A 20,233-nucleotide genomic window follows, 5' to 3' on the forward strand; every position below is an offset into this window, starting at 1 on the left:
GTATTTGATCTTCCTAAGGAGGCATTGTGACATCATAATCCTGCACTGGTCACCCAGGTGACAGCCTCTTGTCTTTGGTATGCCTAAGAGGGCATTGTGACATCATAACTCTGCACTGATCAACCAGGTAACAGGCCCTTGTCTTTGATGTGCCTAAGGGGGCAATGTGACATCATAACTCTGCAATGGTCACCCAGGTGACAGGACCTTGTCTTTGATCTGCCTAAGAGGTCTTTGTGACATCATAACTCTGCACTGGGCACCCATTTGAGAGGCCTTTGACTGTGATCTGCCAAAGGGGGCATTGAGACATCATAACTCTGCACTGGTCACCCAGGTGACAGGCACTGGCCTTTGATCTGGCTAACGGGGCATTGTGACATCATAACTCTGCACTGGTGACCCAGGGGACAGGCCCTGGACTTTGATCTGCCTAAGGGTGCATTGTGACATCATGACCCTGCGCTGCTCACCCAGGTGGCAGACCCTTGTCTCTCATCTGCCTAAGGGTGCGTTGTGACATCATAACTCTGCCCTGGTCACCCATTTGACAGGCCCTTGACTTTGATCTGCCTAAGGGGGCATTGTGACATCATAATTCTGCACTGGCAACACAGGTGACAGGCCCTTGTCTGTGATCTGCCTAAGGGGGCATTGTGTCATCATAACTCTGCACAGGTGACCCAGCTGACTGGTCCTTGTCTGTGATTTGCCTAAGGGGGCTTTGTGACATCATAACTCTGCACGGGTGACCCATCTGAATGGTCCTTGTCTGTGATTTGCCTAAGGGGGTATTGTGACATCATGACCCTGCAGTGGTCACCCAGGTGACAGGACCTTGTCTTTGATCTGCCTAAGGGGGCACTGTGAAACCATATCTCTTCACTGGTCACCCAGGTGTCAGGCACTGTCCTTTGATATGCCCAAGGGGGCATTGTGACATCATAACTCTGCACTGGTCACCCAGGTGACAGGCCCTTGTCTGTGATCTGCTATGGGGGCATTGTGACATCATAACTCTGAACTGTTCACCGAGGTGACAGACACTTGTCCATGATCTGCCTAAGGGGGCATTGTGACATCATAACTCTGCATTTGTCACCGTGGTGACAGACCCTTGTCTGTGATCTGCCTAATAGGGCATTGTGATATCATAACTGTTCACTGGTCACCCAGGTGTCGGACCGTAGTCTGTTATCTGCCTAAGGGGATATTGTGACATCATTACTCTGCATTGGTCACCCAGGTGAAAGACCCTTTTCTGTGATCTGTCTAAGGGGTCTTTGTTGCGTCTTAAGTCTGCACTGGTCAGAGTGGTGACAGACCCTTGTCTTTGATTGGCCTAAGGGGGCATTGTGACATCATTCCTGTGCACTGGTAACCCAGGTGACGTACCCTAACTGTGATCTGCCTAAGGGGGCATTGTGACATCATAAGTCTTCAGTGGTCACCCAGGTGACAGAACCTTGTTTGTGAACTGCTTAAGGGGGCATTGTGACATCATAACTCTGCATTTTTCACCGAGGTGACAGGCCCTTGTCTGTGATCTGCCTAAGGGGGCACTGTGACATCATAACTCTGCGCCGTTCACCAAGGTGACATAACCTTGTCTTTTCTCTTCCTAAGGGGGCATTTTGTCATCATAACTCTGCACTGGTCACAATGGTGACAGACCCTTGTCCGTGATCTGCCTAAGGGGGCATTGTGACATCATAACCCTGCACTGGTCACACAGGCGACAGACCGTTGCCTGTGATCTGCCTAAGGGGGTATTGTGACATCATAACTCTGCACTGGTCACCCAGGTGACAGACCCTTGTCTTTGATCTGCCTAAGGGGCATTGCAACATCTTAAATCTGCATGGGTCAACCAGGTGACTGACCCTTGTCTTTGATCTGCCTAATGGGGCATTGTGACAACATAACTCTGCATGGGTCACCCAGATGACAGACCCTTTTCTGTGATGTGCCTAAGGGGGCATTGTGACATCATAACTCTTCACTGGTCACCCAGGTGACAGACCCTTGTCTGTGATCTGCCTAAGGGGGCATTGTGACATCATAACTCTGCACTGGGCACCCATTTGACCGGTCCTTGCCTGTGATCTGCCTAAGGGGTCATTGTGACATCATAACACTGCACGGGTCACCCTGGTGACAGACCTTTGTCTTTGATCTGCCTAAGGGGGCATTGTGACATCATAACTCTCCACTGGTCACTCAGGTGACAGACCCTTGTCTTCGATCTCCTTAAGTGGGCATTGTGACATCACAACTCTGCACTGGGCAGCCAGGTGATAGGCCCGTGTGTGTGATCTGCCTAAGGCGGCATTGTGACATCATAACCCTTCACTGGGCTCCCAGGTGACATGCCCATGTCTGTGATCGGCCTAAGGGGGCATTGTGACATCATAACTCTGCACTGGTCACCCACGTGACAGGTCCTTGTCTGTGATCTGCCTAAGGGGGCGTTGTGACATCATAACTGTGCACTGGTCACCCAGGTGACAGATCTTTGTCTGTGATCTGCCTTACGGTGCATTGTGACATCATAACTCTGCACTAGCCAACCAGGTGACAGTCCCTTGTCTTTGATCTGCCTAAGGGGGAATTGTGACATCAGAACTCTGCACGGTCACCCAGGTGACAGACTCTTGTCTGTCATCTGCCAAGGGGAGCATTGTGACATCATAACTCTGAAGGGATCACCCAGGTGACACACCCTTCTCTGTGATCCGCCTAAGGGTGCATTGAGACATCATAACTCTGCACTAGTCACCCAGGTGACAGACACTTGACTTTCATCTGCCTAAGAGGGCATTGTGACATCACAACTCTGCACTGGACACCGAGGTGACAGACCCTTGTCTTTGATCTGCCTAAGGGGGCATTGTGACATCACAACTCTGCACTGGTCATCCAGGCGACAGACCGTTGTCTCTGACCTGCCTAAGGGGGCATTGGGACACCATAACTCTGCACTGGGCACCCAGGTGACAGGCCCTTGTCTGTGATCTGCCTAAGGGAGCATTGTGACATCATAATCCTGCAATTGTCACCCAGGTGACAGACCCTTGTCTTTGATCTGCCTAAGTGGGCAATGTGATATCATAACTCATCACTGGTCACCCAGGTGACAGACCCTTGTCTGTGGTCTGCCTAAAGCGGGCATTGTGACATCATAACTCTGCACTGGTCACCCAGATGACAGACACTTGTCTGTGATCTGCCTAAGTGTGCATTGTGACATCATGACCCTGCGCTGCTCACCCAGGTGGCAGACCCTTGTCTCTCATCTGCCTAAGGGTGCATTGTGACATCATAACTCTGCACTGGTCACCCAGGTGACAGACCGTTGTCTGTGATCTGCCTAAGGAGGAATTGTGACGTCATAACTCTGCACTGGACAGCCAGGTGACAGACCTTGCCTTTGATCTGCCTAAGGGGGCATTGTGACATCATAACACTGCACTGGTCACCCAGGTGAGAGACCCTTGTCTGTGATCTGCCTAAGGGGGCATTGTGACATTATAACTCTGCGCTGTTCACCTAGGTGACATAACTTTGTCTTTGATCTGCCTATGGGGTCATTGTGACATCACAACTCTGCACTGGTCATCCAGGCGACAGACCCTTGTCTCTGACCTGCCCAAGGGGGCATTGGGACACCGTAACTCTGCACTGGGCACCCAGGTGACAGGCCCTTGTCTGTGATCTGCCTAAGGGAGCATTATGACATCATAATCCTGCAATTGTCACCCAGGTGACAGACCCTTGTCTGTGATCTGCCTAAGAGGTCTTTGTGACATCATAACTCTGCACTGGGCACCCATTTGAGAGGCCTTTGACTGTGATCTGCCAAAGGGGGCATTGAGACATCATAACTCTGCACTGGTCACCCAGGTGACAGGCACTGGCCTTTGATCTGGCTAACGGGGCATTGTGACATCATAACTCTGCACTGGTGACCCAGGGGACAGGCCCTGGACTTTGATCTGCCTAAGGGTGCATTGTGACATCATAACACTGCACTGGTCACCCAGTTGAGAAGCCCTAGCCTTTGATCTGCTGAAGGGGGCATTGTGACATCATAACTCTGCCCTGGTCACCCATTTGACAGGCCCTTGACTTTGATCTGCCTAAGGGGGCATTGTGACATCATAATTCTGCACTGGCAACACAGGTGACAGGCCCTTGTCTGTGATCTGCCTAAGGGGGCATTGTGTCATCATAACTCTGCACGGGTGACCCAGCTGACTGGTCCTTGTCTGTGATTTGCCTAAGGGGGCATTGTGACATCATAACTCTGCACGGGTGACCCATCTGAATGGTCCTTGTCTGTGATTTGCCTAAGGGGGTATTGTGACATCATAACCCTGCAATGGTCACCCAGGTGACAGGACCTTGTCTTTGATCTGCCTAAGGGGGCACTGTGAAACCATATCTCTTCACTGGTCACCCAGGTGTCAGGCACTGTCCTTTGATGTGCCCAAGGGGGCATTGTGACCTCATAACTCTGCACTGGTCACCCAGGTGACAGGCCCTGACCTTTGATCTGCCTAAGGGGGCTTTGTGACATCATAACTCTGAACTGGTCACCCAGGTGACAGGCCCTGCCCTTTAATCTGACAAAGGTGGCATTGTGACATCATAAATCTGCACTGGTCAACCAGGTGACCGGCACTGGCCTTTGATCTGGCTAACGGGGCATTGTGACATCATAACTCTGCACTGGTCACCCAGTTGAGAAGCCCTGGCCTTTGATCTGCTGAAGGGGTCATTGTGACATCATAACCCAGCACTGGTCACCCAGGTGACAGGCCCTTCTATTTGATCTTCATAAGGCGGCATTGTGACATCATAACTCTGCACTGTTCACCGAGGTGACCGGCCCTTGTGTGTGATATGCCTAAAGGGGCATTGTGATATCATAACTCTGCACTGGGCATCCATTTGACAGGCCCTTGTCTGTGATCTGCCAAGGGTTCATTGTGACATCATAACTCTGCACTGGTCAGCCAGGAGACAGGCCCTAAACTTTGATCTGCCTAAGGGGGCATTGTGACATCATAACACTGCACTGGTCACCCAGGTGAGAGACCCTTGTCTGTGATCTGCCTAAGGGGGCATTGTGACATTATAACTCTGCGCTGTTCACCTAGGTGACATAACTTTGTCTTTGATCTGCCTATGGGGTCATTGTGACATCACAACTCTGCACTGGTCAGCCATGTGTCAGGCCCTTGACTTTGATCTTCCTATGGGGGCATTGTGACATCATAACTCTTCACTGTTCACCCAGGTGACAGACCCTTGTCTTTAATCTGCCAAGGGGGCATTGTAACATCATAATCCAGCACTGGTCGCCAAGGTGACAGGCCCTTGAGTTTGATCTTCCTAAGGGGGAATTGTGATATCGTAACTCTTCAATTGTCACTCAGGTGACAGGACCTTGTCTTTGATCTGCCTAAGAGGTATTGTGACACCATAACTCTGCACTGGTCACCCAGGTGTCAGGCACCTTTGTTGTGCCCAAGGGGGCATTGTGACATCATAATTCTGCACTTGTCACGCAGGTGACTGGCCCTGGCCTTTGATCTGTCTAACGGGGATTTGTGACATCATAACTCTGAACTGGTCACCCAGATGACAGGCCCTGCCCTTTAATATGCCAAAGGGGGCATTGTGACTTCATAACTCTGCACTGGTCACCCAGGTGACAGGCACTGGCCTTTGACCTTGCTAACGGGGCATTGTGACATCATAACTCTGCACTGGTCACCTTGATGACAGACCCTTGTCCGTTATCTGCCTAAGGGGGCATTGTGACATCATAACTCTGCACGGGTAACCCAGGGGACAGACCCTTGTCTGTGATCTGCCTAAAGGGCATTCTTACATCATTACTCTGCACTGGTCACCCAGGTGACATACCCTTGTCTCTGATCTGCCTAAGGGGGCATTGTGACGTCATAACTCTTCACTGGTCACCCAGGTGACAGACCCTTGTGTGTGATCTGCCTAAGGGGGCATTGTGACATCAAAACTCTGCACTCGTCACCCAGGTGACAGAACATTGTCTGTGATCTGCCTAAGGGGGCCTTGTGACATCATAACTCTGCACTGGGCACCCAGCTGTCAAGCCCTTGTCTGTGATCTGCCTAAGGGAGCATTGTGACATCATAACTCTGCACGGATGACCCAGCTGACTGGTCGTTGTCTGTGATTTGCCTATCGGGGTATTGTGAAATCATAACTCTGCACGGGTCACCCACATGACAGACCCTAGACTTTGATCTGCCTAAGGGGGCATTGTCGCATCATAACTCTGCAAGGGTAATCCAGGTGACAGACCCTTGTCTGTGATTTGCCTAAGGGGGCATTGTGACACAATAACTCTGCATGGGTCACCCACATGACAGACCCTTCCCTGTGATCTACCAAAGAGGGCATTGTGGCATCATAAATCTGCAGTGGTCACCCAGGTGACAGGCCATTGTCTTTGATCGGCCTAAGAGGGCATTGTGACATCATAACTCTGCACTGGTCACCCAGGTGACAGGCACTGGCCTTTGATCTGGCTAACGGGGCATTGTGACATCATAACTCTGCACTGGTGACCCAGGGGACAGGCCCTGGACTTTGATCTGCCTAAGGGTGCATTGTGACATCATAACACTGCACTGGTCACCCAGTTGAGAAGCCCTAGCCTTTGATCTGCTGAAGGGGGCATTGTGACATCATAACTCTGCCCTGGTCACCCATTTGACAGGCCCTGGACTTTGATCTGCCTAAGGGGGCATTGTGACATCATAATTCTGCACTGGCAACACAGGTGACAGGCCCTTGTCTGTGATCTGCCTAAGGGGGCATTGTGTCATCATAACTCTGCACGGGTGACCCAGCTGACTGGTCCTTGTCTGTGATTTGCCTAAGGGGGCATTGTGACATCATAACTCTGCACGGGTGACCCATCTGAATGGTCCTTGTCTGTGATTTGCCTAAGGGGGTATTGTGACATCATAACCCTGCAATGGTCACCCAGGTGACAGGACCTTGTCTTTGATCTGCCTAAGGGGGCACTGTGAAACCATATCTCTTCACTGGTCACCCAGGTGTCAGGCACTGTCCTTTGATGTGCCCAAGGGGGCATTGTGACCTCATAACTCTGCACTGGTCACCCAGGTGACAGGCCCTGACCTTTGATCTGCCTAAGGGGGCTTTGTGACATCATAACTCTGAACTGGTCACCCAGGTGACAGGCCCTGCCCTTTAATCTGACAAAGGTGGCATTGTGACATCATAAATCTGCCCTGGTCAACCAGGTGACCGGCACTGGCCTTTGATCTGGCTAACGGGGCATTGTGACATCATAACTCTGCACTGGTCACCCAGTTGAGAAGCCCTGGCCTTTGATCTGCTGAAGGGGGCATTGTGACATCATAACCCAGCACTGGTCACCCAGGTGACAGGCCCTTCTATTTGATCTTCATAAGGCGGCATTGTGACATCATAACTCTGCACTGTTCACCGAGGTGACCGGCCCTTGTGTGTGATATGCCTAAAGGGGCATTGTGATATCATAACTCTGCACTGGGCATCCATTTTACAGGCCCTTGTCTGTGATCTTCCAAGGGTTCATTGTGACATCATAACTCTGCACTGGTCAGCCAGGAGACAGGCCCTAAACTTTGATCTGCCTAAGGGGGCATTGTGACATCATAACACTGCACTGGTCACCCAGGTGAGAGACCCTTGTCTGTGATCTGCCTAAGGGGGCATTGTGACATTATAACTCTGCGCTGTTCACCTAGGTGACATAACTTTGTCTTTGATCTGCCTATGGGGTCATTGTGACATCACAACTCTGCACTGGTCAGCCAGGTGTCAGGCCCTTGACTTTGATCTTCCTATGGGGGCATTGTGACATCATAACTCTTCACTGTTCACCCAGGTGACAGACCCTTGTCTTTAATCTGCCAAGGGGGCATTGTAACATCATAATCCAGCACTGGTCGCCAAGGTGACAGGCCCTTGAGTTTGATCTTCCTAAGGGGGAATTGTGATATCGTAACTCTGCAATTGTCACTCAGGTGACAGGACCTTGTCTTTGATCTGCCTAAGAGGTATTGTGACACCATAACTCTGCACTGGTCACCCAGGTGTCAGGCACCTTTGTTGTGCCCAAGGGGGCATTGTGACATCATAATTCTGCACTTGTCACGCAGGTGACTGGCCCTGGCCTTTGATCTGTCTAACGGGGATTTGTGACATCATAACTCTGAACTGGTCACCCAGATGACAGGCCCTGCCCTTTAATATGCCAAAGGGGGCATTGTGACTTCATAACCCTGCACTGGTCACCCAGGTGACAGGCACTGGCCTTTGACCTTGCTAACGGGGCATTGTGACATCATAACGCTGCACTGGTCACCTTGATGACAGACCCTTGTCCGTTATCTGCCTAAGGGGGCATTGTGACATCATAACTCTGCACGGGTAACCCAGGGGACAGACCCTTGTCTGTGATCTGCCTAAAGGGCATTCTTACATCATTACTCTGCACTGGTCACCCAGGTGACATACCCTTGTCTCTGATCTGCCTAAGGGGGCATTGTGACGTCATAACTCTTCACTGGTCACCCAGGTGACAGACCCTTGTGTGTGATCTGCCTAAGGGGGCATTGTGACATCAAAACTCTGCACTCGTCACCCAGGTGACAGAACATTGTCTGTGATCTGCCTAAGGGGGCCTTGTGACATCATAACTCTGCACTGGGCACCCAGCTGTCAAGCCCTTGTCTGTGATCTGCCTAAGGGAGCATTGTGACATCATAACTCTGCACGGATGACCCAGCTGACTGGTCGTTGTCTGTGATTTGCCTATCGGGGTATTGTGAAATCATAACTCTGCACGGGTCACCCACATGACAGACCCTAGACTTTGATCTGCCTAAGGGGGCATTGTCGCATCATAACTCTGCAAGGGTAATCCAGGTGACAGACCCTTGTCTGTGATTTGCCTAAGGGGGCATTGTGACACAATAACTCTGCATGGGTCACCCACATGACAGACCCTTCCCTGTGATCTACCAAAGAGGGCATTGTGGCATCATAAATCTGCAGTGGTCACCCAGGTGACAGGCCTTTGTCTTTGATCGGCCTAAGAGGGCATTGTGACATCATAACTCTGCAGTGGTCACCCAGGTGACTGGACCTTGTCTTTGATCTGCCTAAGGGGGCATTGTGACACCATAACTCTGCACTGGTCACCCAGGTGTCAGGCACTGTCCTTTGATGTGCCCAAGGGGGCATTGTGATACCATAACCCTGCACTGGTCACCCAGGTGACAGGCCCTGACCTTTGATATGCCTAAGGTGGCTTTGTGTCATCATAACCCTGAACTGGTCACCCAGGTGACAGGCCCTGCCCTTTAATCTGCCAAAGGGGGCATTGTGACATCATAGCTCTGCACTGGTCACCCAAGTGACAGGCACTGGCCTTTGATCTGGGTAACGGGGCATTGTGACATCATAACTCTGCACTGGTCACCCAGTTGAGAGGCCCTGGCCTTCGATCTGCTGAAGGATGCATTGTGACATCATAACCCGTCACTGGTCACCCAGGTGACAGGCCCTTGTATTTGATCTTCCTAAGGGGGCATTGTGACATCATAATCCTGCAATGGTCAGCCAGGAGACAAGCCCTTGACTTTGATCTGCCAAAGGGGGCCTTTTGACATCATGAGTCTGCACTGGTCAGCCAGGTGACAGGCCCTTGGCTTTGATCTGCCTATGGGGGCATTGTGACATCATAAGTCTGCACCGGTCACCCAGGTGACAGTCCCTTGTTTTTAATCTGCCTAAGAGGGCATTGTGACATCAAAACTCTGCACTGGTCACCCAGGTGAGAGGCCCTTGTCTTTGTTGTGCCTAAGGGGGCATTGTGACATCATAACTCTGCACTGGTCACCCAGGTGACAGGACCTGGTCTTTGATCTGCCTAAGGGGGCCTTGTGACATCGTAACTCTGCACTGGTCACCCAGGCGAGAGGCCCTGGACGTTGATCTGCCGAAGGGTAATTGTGACATCATAACTCTGCATTGGTCACCAAGGTGACAGGCCCTGGACTTCGATCTGCCTAAGTGGGCATTGTGACATCATGACTCTGCACTGGTCACCGTGGTGACAGACCCTTTTCTGTGATCTGCCTAAGGGGACCTTGTGATATCATAACTCTGCACTGGTCACCCAGGTGACAGACCCTTGTCTGTGATCTGCCTAAGGGGACATTGTGACATCATAATCCTGCAATGGTCACCAAGGTGACAGACCCTTGTCTTTGATCTGCCTAAGTGGGCAATGTGACATCATAACTCAGCACTGGTCACCCAGGTGACAGACCCTTGTCTGTGATCTGCCTAAGGGGGCATTGTGACATCATAACCCTGTGCTGGTCACCCAGGTGACAGACCCTTGGCTGTGATCTGCCTCAGGGGGCATTGTGACATCATAACTCTGCACTGGTCACCCAGATGACAGACCCTTGTATGCGATCTGCCTAAGGGGGCATTGTGACATCATAACACTGCACGGGTCACCCAGGTGACAGACCTGTGTCTTTGATCAGCCTAAGGGGGCGTTGCGACATCGTAACTCTTCACAGGGCAACCAGGTGATAGACCCTTGATGGTGACCATCATAAGGGGGCATTTTGACATCATACCTCTGCACTGGTCACCAAGGTGACAGGCCCTTGTCTTTGATCTGCTTGAATTGGCATTGTGACATCATAACTCTGCACTGGTCACCCAGGTCACAGACCCTTGTCTGTGATCTGCCTAAGGGGGCATTGTGACATCATAACTCTGCACGGGCCACCCAGGTGACAGACCCTTGCCTGTGATCTGCCTAAGGGGGCATTGTGACATCATGACTATGCACGGGTCACCCAGGTGACACACCCTTGTCTGTAACCTGCCTAAGGTGGCATTGTGACATCATACCACTGCACGGTCACCCAGGTGACAGGACCTGGTCTTTGATCTACCTAAGGGGGCACTGTGACATCATAATTCAGCACGGGTTACCCAGGTGACAAACCCTCGTCTGTGTTCTGCCTAAGGGGGCATTGTGACATCATAACTCTGCACAGGTCACCCAGGTGACAGACCCTTGTCTACGATCTGCCTAAGGGTGCATTGTGACATCATAACTCTGCCTGGGTCACCCAAGTGAAAGACCCTTGGCTGTGATATGCCCAAGGGGTCATTGTGACATCATAAATCTGCACGTGTCACCCAGGTGACAGACCCTTGTCTATGATCTGCCAAAAGGGCATTGTGACATCATAACTCAGCACTGGTCACTCAGGTGTCAGGCCCTTGTATTTGGTCTTCCTAAGGGGGCATTGTGACCTCATAATTCTGCACTGGGCACCCAGGTGACAGGCTCTTGTCTGTGGTCTGCCAAAGGGGGCATTGTGACATCATAACTCTGCACTGGGCACCCATTTGACCGGTCCTTTCCTGTGATCTGCCTAAGGGGTCATTGTGACATCATAACACTGCACGGGTCACCCAGGTGACAGACCTTTGTCTTTGATCTGCCAAGGGAGCATTGTGACATCATAACCCGGCACTGGTCACCCAGGTGACAGGCCCTTGTATTTGATCTTCCTAAGGAGGCATTGTGACATCATAATCCTGCACTGGTCACCCAGGTGACAGCCTCTTGTCTTTGGTATGCCTAAGAGGGCATTGTGACATCATAACTCTGCACTGATCAACCAGGTAACAGGCCCTTGTCTTTGATGTGCCTAAGGGGGCAATGTGACATCATAACTCTGCAATGGTCACCCAGGTGACAGGACCTTGTCTTTGATCTGCCTAAGAGGTCTTTGTGACATCATAACTCTGCACTGGGCACCCATTTGAGAGGCCTTTGACTGTGATCTGCCAAAGGGGGCATTGAGACATCATAACTCTGCACTGGTCACCCAGGTGACAGGCACTGGCCTTTGATCTGGCTAACGGGGCATTGTGACATCATAACTCTGCACTGGTGACCCAGGGGACAGGCCCTGGACTTTGATCTGCCTAAGGGTGCATTGTGACATCATAACACTGCACTGGTCACCCAGTTGAGAAGCCCTAGCCTTTGATCTGCTGAAGGGGGCATTGTGACATCATAACTCTGCCCTGGTCACCCATTTGACAGGCCCTTGACTTTGATCTGCCTAAGGGGGCATTGTGACATCATAATTCTGCACTGGCAACACAGGTGACAGGCCCTTGTCTGTGATCTGCCTAAGGGGGCATTGTGTCATCATAACTCTGCACGGGTGACCCAGCTGACTGGTCCTTGTCTGTGATTTGCCTAAGGGGGCTTTGTGACATCATAACTCTGCACGGGTGACCCATCTGAATGGTCCTTGTCTGTGATTTGCCTAAGGGGGTATTGTGACATCATAACCCTGCAATGGTCACCCAGGTGACAGGACCTTGTCTTTGATCTGCCTAAGGGGGCACTGTGAAACCATATCTCTTCACTGGTCACCCAGGTGTCAGGCACTGTCCTTTGATATGCCCAAGGGGGCATTGTGACATCATAACTCTGCACTGGTCACCCAGGTGACAGGCCCTTGTCTGTGATCTGCTATGGGGGCATTGTGACATCATAACTCTGAACTGTTCACCGAGGTGACAGACACTTGTCCATGATCTGCCTAAGGGGGCATTGTGACATCATAACTCTGCATTTGTCACCGTGGTGACAGACCCTTGTCTGTGATCTGCCTAATATGGCATTGTGATATCATAACTGTTCACTGGTCACCCAGGTGTCGGACCGTAGTCTGTTATCTGCCTAAGGGGATATTGTGACATCATTACTCTGCATTGGTCACCCAGGTGAAAGACCCTTTTCTGTGATCTGCCTAAGGGGTCTTTGTTGCGTCTTAAGTCTGCACTGGTCAGAGTGGTGACAGACCCTTGTCTTTGATTGGCCTAAGGGGTCATTGTGACATCATTCCTTTGCACTGGTAACCCAGGTGACGTACCCTAACTGTGATCTGCCTAAGGGGGCATTGTGACATCATAAGTCTTCAGTGGTCACCCAGGTGACAGAACCTTGTTTGTGAACTGCTTAAGGGGGCATTGTGACATCATAACTCTGCATTTTTCACCGAGGTGACAGGCCCTTGTCTGTGATCTGCCTAAGGGGGCACTGTGACATCATAACTCTGCGCCGTTCACCAAGGTGACATAACCTTGTCTTTTCTCTTCCTAAGGGGACATTTTGTCATCATAACTCTGCACTGGTCACAATGGTGACAGACCCTTGTCCGTGATCTGCCTAAGGGGGCATTGTGACATCATAACTCTGCATTTGTCACCGTGGTGACAGACCCTTGTCTGTGATCTGCCTAATAGGGCATTGTGATATCATAACTGTTCACTGGTCACCCAGGTGTCGGACCGTAGTCTGTTATCTGCCTAAGGGGATATTGTGACATCATTACTCTGCATTGGTCACCCAGGTGAAAGACCCTTTTCTGTGATCTGTCTAAGGGGTCTTTGTTGCGTCTTAAGTCTGCACTGGTCAGAGTGGTGACAGACCCTTGTCTTTGATTGGCCTAAGGGGGCATTGTGACATCATTCCTGTGCACTGGTAACCCAGGTGACGTACCCTAACTGTGATCTGCCTAAGGGGGCATTGTGACATCATAAGTCTTCAGTGGTCACCCAGGTGACAGAACCTTGTTTGTGAACTGCTGAAGGGGGCATTGTGACATCATAACTCTGCATTTTTCACCGAGGTGACAGGCCCTTGTCTGTGATCTGCCTAAGGGGGCACTGTGACATCATAACTCTGCGCCGTTCACCAAGGTGACATAACCTTGTCTTTTCTCTTCCTAAGGGGGCATTTTGTCATCATAACTCTGCACTGGTCACAATGGTGACAGACCCTTGTCCGTGATCTGCCTAAGGGGGCATTGTGACATCATAACCCTGCACTGGTCACACAGGCGACAGACCGTTGCCTGTGATCTGCCTAAGGGGGTATTGTGACATCATAACTCTGCACTGGTCACCCAGGTGACAGACCCTTGTCTTTGATCTGCCTAAGGGGCATTGCAACATCTTAAATCTGCATGGGTCAACCAGGTGACTGACCCTTGTCTTTGATCTGCCTAATGGGGCATTGTGACAACATAACTCTGCATGGGTCACCCAGATGACAGACCCTTTTCTGTGATGTGCCTAAGGGGGCATTGTGACATCATAACTCTTCACTGGTCACCCAGGTGACAGACCCTTGTCTGTGATCTGCCTAAGGGGGCATTGTGACATCATAACTCTCCACTGGTCACTCAGGTGACAGACCCTTGTCTTCGATCTCCTTAAGTGGGCATTGTGACATCACAACTCTGCACTGGGCAGCCAGGTGATAGGCCCGTGTGTGTGATCTGCCTAAGGCGGCATTGTGACATCATAACTCTGCACTGGGCTCCCAGGTGACATGCCCATGTCTGTGATCGGCCTAAGGGGGCATTGTGACATCATAACTCTGCACTGGTCACCCACGTGACAGGTCCTTGTCTGTGATCTGCCTAAGGGGGCGTTGTGACATCATAACTGTGCACTGGTCACCCAGGTGACAGATCTTTGTCTGTGATCTGCCTTACGGTGCATTGTGACATCATAACTCTGCACTAGCCAACCAGGTGACAGTCCCTTGTCTTTGATCTGCCTAAGGGGGAATTGTGACATCATAACTCTGCACGGTCACCCAGGTGACAGACTCTTGTCTGTCATCTGCCAAGGGGAGCATTGTGACATCATAACTCTGAAGGGATCACCCAGGTGACACACCCTTCTCTGTGATCCGCCTAAGGGTGCATTGAGACATCATAACTCTGCACTAGTCACCCAGGTGACAGACACTTGACTTTCATCTGCCTAAGAGGGCATTGTGACATCACAACTCTGCACTGGACACCGAGGTGACAGACCCTTGTCTTTGATCTGCCTAAGGGGGCATTGTGACATCACAACTCTGCACTGGTCATCCAGGCGACAGACCGTTGTCTCTGACCTGCCTAAGGGGGCATTGGGACACCATAACTCTGCACTGGGCACCCAGGTGACAGGCCCTTGTCTGTGATCTGCCTAAGGGAGCATTGTGACATCATAATCCTGCAATTGTCACCCAGGTGACAGACCCTTGTCTTTGATCTGCCTAAGTGGGCAATGTGATATCATAACTCAGCACTGGTCACCCAGGTGACAGACCCTTGTCTGTGATCTGCCTAAAGAGGGCATTGTGACATCATAACTCTGCACTGGACAGCCAGGTGACAGACCTTGCCTTTAATCTGCCTAAGGGGGCATTGTGACATCATAACACTGCACTGGTCACCCAGGTGAGAGACCCTTGTCTGTGATCTGCCTAAGGGGGCATTGTGACATTATAACTCTGCGCTGTTCACCTAGGTGACATAACTTTGTCTTTGATCTGCCTATGGGGTCATTGTGACATCACAACTCTGCACTCGTCCTCCAGGCGACAGACCCTTGTCTCTGACCTGCCCAAGGGGGCATTGGGACACCATAACTCTGCACTGGGCACCCAGGTGACAGGCCCTTGTCTGTGATCTGCCTAAGGGAGCATTATGACATCATAATACTGCAATTGTCACCCAGGTGACAGACCCTTGTCTGTGATCTGCCTAAGGGGGCATTGTGACATCACAACTCTGCGCTGTTCACCTAGGTGACATAACTTTGTCTTTGATCTGCCTAAGGGGTCATGGTGTCATCATAAGAGTGCACAGGTCACAATGGTGATTGACCATTGTCCGTGATCTGCCTAAGGGTTCATTGTGACATCGTAACTCTGCACTGATCACCAAGGTGACAGACCCTTGTCTGTGAACTGCCTAACGTGTCATTGTGACATCACAACACTGCACTGGTCACCCAGGGGACAGACCCTTGTCTTTGATCTGCCTTAGGGGGTATTGTGACAACATTACTCTGCACGAGGTACCTAGGTGACAGACCCTAGTTTGTGATCTTCCTAAGGTGGCAATGTGACATCATAACTCTGCACGGGTGGCCCATGTGAAAGGCCCTTGTCTGTGATCTGCCTAAGTGGGCATTGTGACATCATAACTCTGCACTGTTCACCGTGGTGACAGACCCTTTTCTGTGATCTGCCTAAGGGGACCTTGTGATATCATAACTCTGCACTGGTCACCCAGGTGACAGACCCTTGTCTGTGATCTGCCTAAGGGGGCATTGTGACATCATAATCCTGCAATGGTCACCAAGGTGACAGACCCTTGTCTTTGATCTGCCTAAGTGGGCAATGTGACATCATAACTCAGCACTGGTCACCCAGGTGACAGACCCTTGTCTGTGATCTGCCTAAGGGGGCATTGTGACATCATAACCCTGCGCTGGTCACCCAGGTGACAGACCCTTGTCTCTCATCTGCCTAAGGGGCTTTGTGACATCATAACTCTGCACTGGTGACCCAGGTGACAGACCCTTGTCTGTGATCTGCCTCAGGGGGCATTGTGACATCATAACTCTGCACTGGTCACCCAGATGACAGACCCTTGTATGCGATCTGCCTAAGGTGGCATTGTGACATCATAACACTGCACGGGTCACCCAGGTGACAGACCCGTGTCTTTGATCTGCCTAAGGGGGCGTTGCGACATCGTAACTCTTCACAGGGCAACCAGGTGATAGACCCTTGATGGTGACCATCATAACGGGGCATTTTGACATCATACCTCTGCACTGGTCACCAAGATGACAGACCCTTGTCTTTGATCTGCTTGAATTGGCATTGTGACATCATAACTCTGCAATGGTCACCCAGGTCACAGACCCTTGTCTGTGATCTGCCTAAGGGGGCATTGTGACATCATAACTCTGCACGGGTCACCCAGGTGACAGACCCTTGCCTGTGATCTGCCTAAGGGGGCATTGTGACATCATGACTATGCACGGGTCACCCAGGTGACACACCCTTGTCTGTAACCTGCCTAAGGTGGCATTGTGACATCATACCACTGCACGGGTCACCCAGGTGACAGACCCTTGTCTTTGATCTGCCAAAAGGGCATTGTGACATCATAACTCAGCACTGGTCACTCAGGTGTCATGCCCTTGTATTTGGTCTTCCTAAGGGGGCATTGTGACCTCATAATTCTGCACTGGGCACCCAGGTGACAGGCTCTTGTCTGTGGTCTGCCAAAGGGGGCATTGTGACATCATAACTCTGCACTGGGCACCCATTTGACCGGTCCTTGCCTGTGATCTGCCTAAGGGGTCATTGTGACATCATAACACTGCACGGGTCACCCAGGTGACAGACCTTTGTCTTTGATCTGCCAAGGGAGCATTGTGACATCATAACCCGGCACTGGTCACCCAGGTGACAGGCCCTTGTATTTGATCTTCCTAAGGAGGCATTGTGACATCATAATCCTGCACTGGTCACCCAGGTGACAGCCTCTTGTCTTTGGTATGCCTAAGAGGGCATTGTGACATCATAACTCTGCACTGATCAACCAGGTAACAGGCCCTTGTCTTTGATGTGCCTAAGGGGGCAATGTGACATCATAACTCTGCAATGGTCACCCAGGTGACAGGACCTTGTCTTTGATCTGCCTAAGAGGTCTTTGTGACATCATAACTCTGCACTGGGCACCCATTTGAGAGGCCTTTGACTGTGATCTGCCAAAGGGGGCATTGAGACATCATAACTCTGCACTGGTCACCCAGGTGACAGGCACTGGCCTTTGATCTGGCTAACGGGGCATTGTGACATCATAACTCTGCACTGGTGACCAAGGGGACAGGCCCTGGACTTTGATCTGCCTAAGGGTGCATTGTGACATCATAACACTGCACTGGTCACCCAGTTGAGAAGCCCTAGCCTTTGATCTGCTGAAGGGGGCATTGTGACATCATAACTCTGCCCTGGTCACCCATTTGACAGGCCCTTGACTTTGATCTGCCTAAGGGGGCATTGTGACATCATAATTCTGCACTGGCAACACAGGTGACAGGCCCTTGTCTGTGATCTGCCTAAGGGGGCATTGTGTCATCATAACTCTGCACGGGTGACCCAGCTGACTGGTCCTTGTCTGTGATTTGCCTAAGGGGGCATTGTGACATCATAACTCTGCACGGGTGACCCATCTGAATGGTCCTTGTCTGTGATTTGCCTAAGGGGGTATTGTGACATCATAACCCTGCAATGGTCACCCAGGTGACAGGACCTTGTCTTTGATCTGCCTAAGGGGGCACTGTGAAACCATATCTCTTCACTGGTCACCCAGGTGTCAGGCACTGTCCTTTGATATGCCCAAGGGGGCATTGTGACATCATAACTCTGCACTGGTCACCCAGGTGACAGGCCCTTGTCTGTGATCTGCTATGGGGGCATTGTGACATCATAACTCTGAACTGTTCACCGAGGTGACAGACACTTGTCCATGATCTGCCTAAGGGGGCATTGTGACATCATAACTCTGCATTTGTCACCGTGGTGACAGACCCTTGTCTGTGATCTGCCTAATAGGGCATTGTGATATCATAACTGTTCACTGGTCACCCAGGTGTCGGACCGTAGTCTGTTATCTGCCTAAGGGGATATTGTGACATCATTACTCTGCATTGGTCACCCAGGTGAAAGACCCTTTTCTGTGATCTGTCTAAGGGGTCTTTGTTGCGTCTTAAGTCTGCACTGGTCAGAGTGGTGACAGACCCTTGTCTTTGATTGGCCTAAGGGGGCATTGTGACATCATTCCTGTGCACTGGTAACCCAGGTGACGTACCCTAACTGTGATCTGCCTAAGGGGGCATTGTGACATCATAAGTCTTCAGTGGTCACCCAGGTGACAGAACCTTGTTTGTGAACTGCTTAAGGGGGCATTGTGACATCATAACTCTGCATTTTTCACCGAGGTGACAGGCCCTTGTCTGTGATCTGCCTAAGGGGGCACTGTGACATCATAACTCTGCGCCGTTCACCAAGGTGACATAACCTTGTCGTTTCTCTTCCTAAGGGGGCATTTTGTCATCATAACTCTGCACTGGTCACAATGGTGACAGACCCTTGTCCGTGATCTGCCTAAGGGGGCATTGTGACATCATAACCCTGCACTGGTCACACAGGTGACAGACCGTTGCCTGTGATCTGCCTAAGGGGGTATTGTGACATCATAACTCTGCACTGGTCACCCAGGTGACAGACCCTTGTCTTTGATCTGCCTAAGGGGCATTGCAACATCTTAAATCTGCATGGGTCAACCAGGTGACTGACCCTTGTCTTTGATCTGCCTAATGGGGCATTGTGACAACATAACTCTGCATGGGTCACCCAGATGACAGACCCTTTTCTGTGATGTGCCTAAGGGGGCATTGTGACATCATAACTCTTCACTGGTCACCCAGGTGACAGACCCTTGTCTGTGATCTGCCTAAGGGGGCATTGTGACATCATAACTCTGCACTGGGCACCCATTTGACCGGTCCTTTCCTGTGATCTGCCTAAGGGGTCATTGTGACATCATAACACTGCACGGGTCACCCAGGTGACAGACCTTTGTCTTTGATCTGCCAAGGGAGCATTGTGACATCATAACCCGGCACTGGTCACCCAGGTGACAGGCCCTTGTATTTGATCTTCCTAAGGAGGCATTGTGACATCATAATCCTGCACTGGTCACCCAGGTGACAGCCTCTTGTCTTTGGTATGCCTAAGAGGGCATTGTGACATCATAACTCTGCACTGATCAACCAGGTAACAGGCCCTTGTCTTTGATGTGCCTAAGGGGGCAATGTGACATCATAACTCTGCAATGGTCACCCAGGTGACAGGACCTTGTCTTTGATCTGCCTAAGAGGTCTTTGTGACATCATAACTCTGCACTGGGCACCCATTTGAGAGGCCTTTGACTGTGATCTGCCAAAGGGGGCATTGAGACATCATAACTCTGCACTGGTCACCCAGGTGACAGGCACTGGCCTTTGATCTGGCTAACGGGGCATTGTGACATCATAACTCTGCACTGGTGACCCAGGGGACAGGCCCTGGACTTTGATCTGCCTAAGGGTGCATTGTGACATCATAACACTGCACTGGTCACCCAGTTGAGAAGCCCTAGCCTTTGATCTGCTGAAGGGGGCATTGTGACATCATAAC

Source organism: Gorilla gorilla, chromosome 22 (assembly GCF_029281585.2).
Source record: "Gorilla gorilla gorilla isolate KB3781 chromosome 22, NHGRI_mGorGor1-v2.1_pri, whole genome shotgun sequence".
NCBI lineage: Eukaryota > Metazoa > Chordata > Mammalia > Primates > Hominidae > Gorilla > Gorilla gorilla.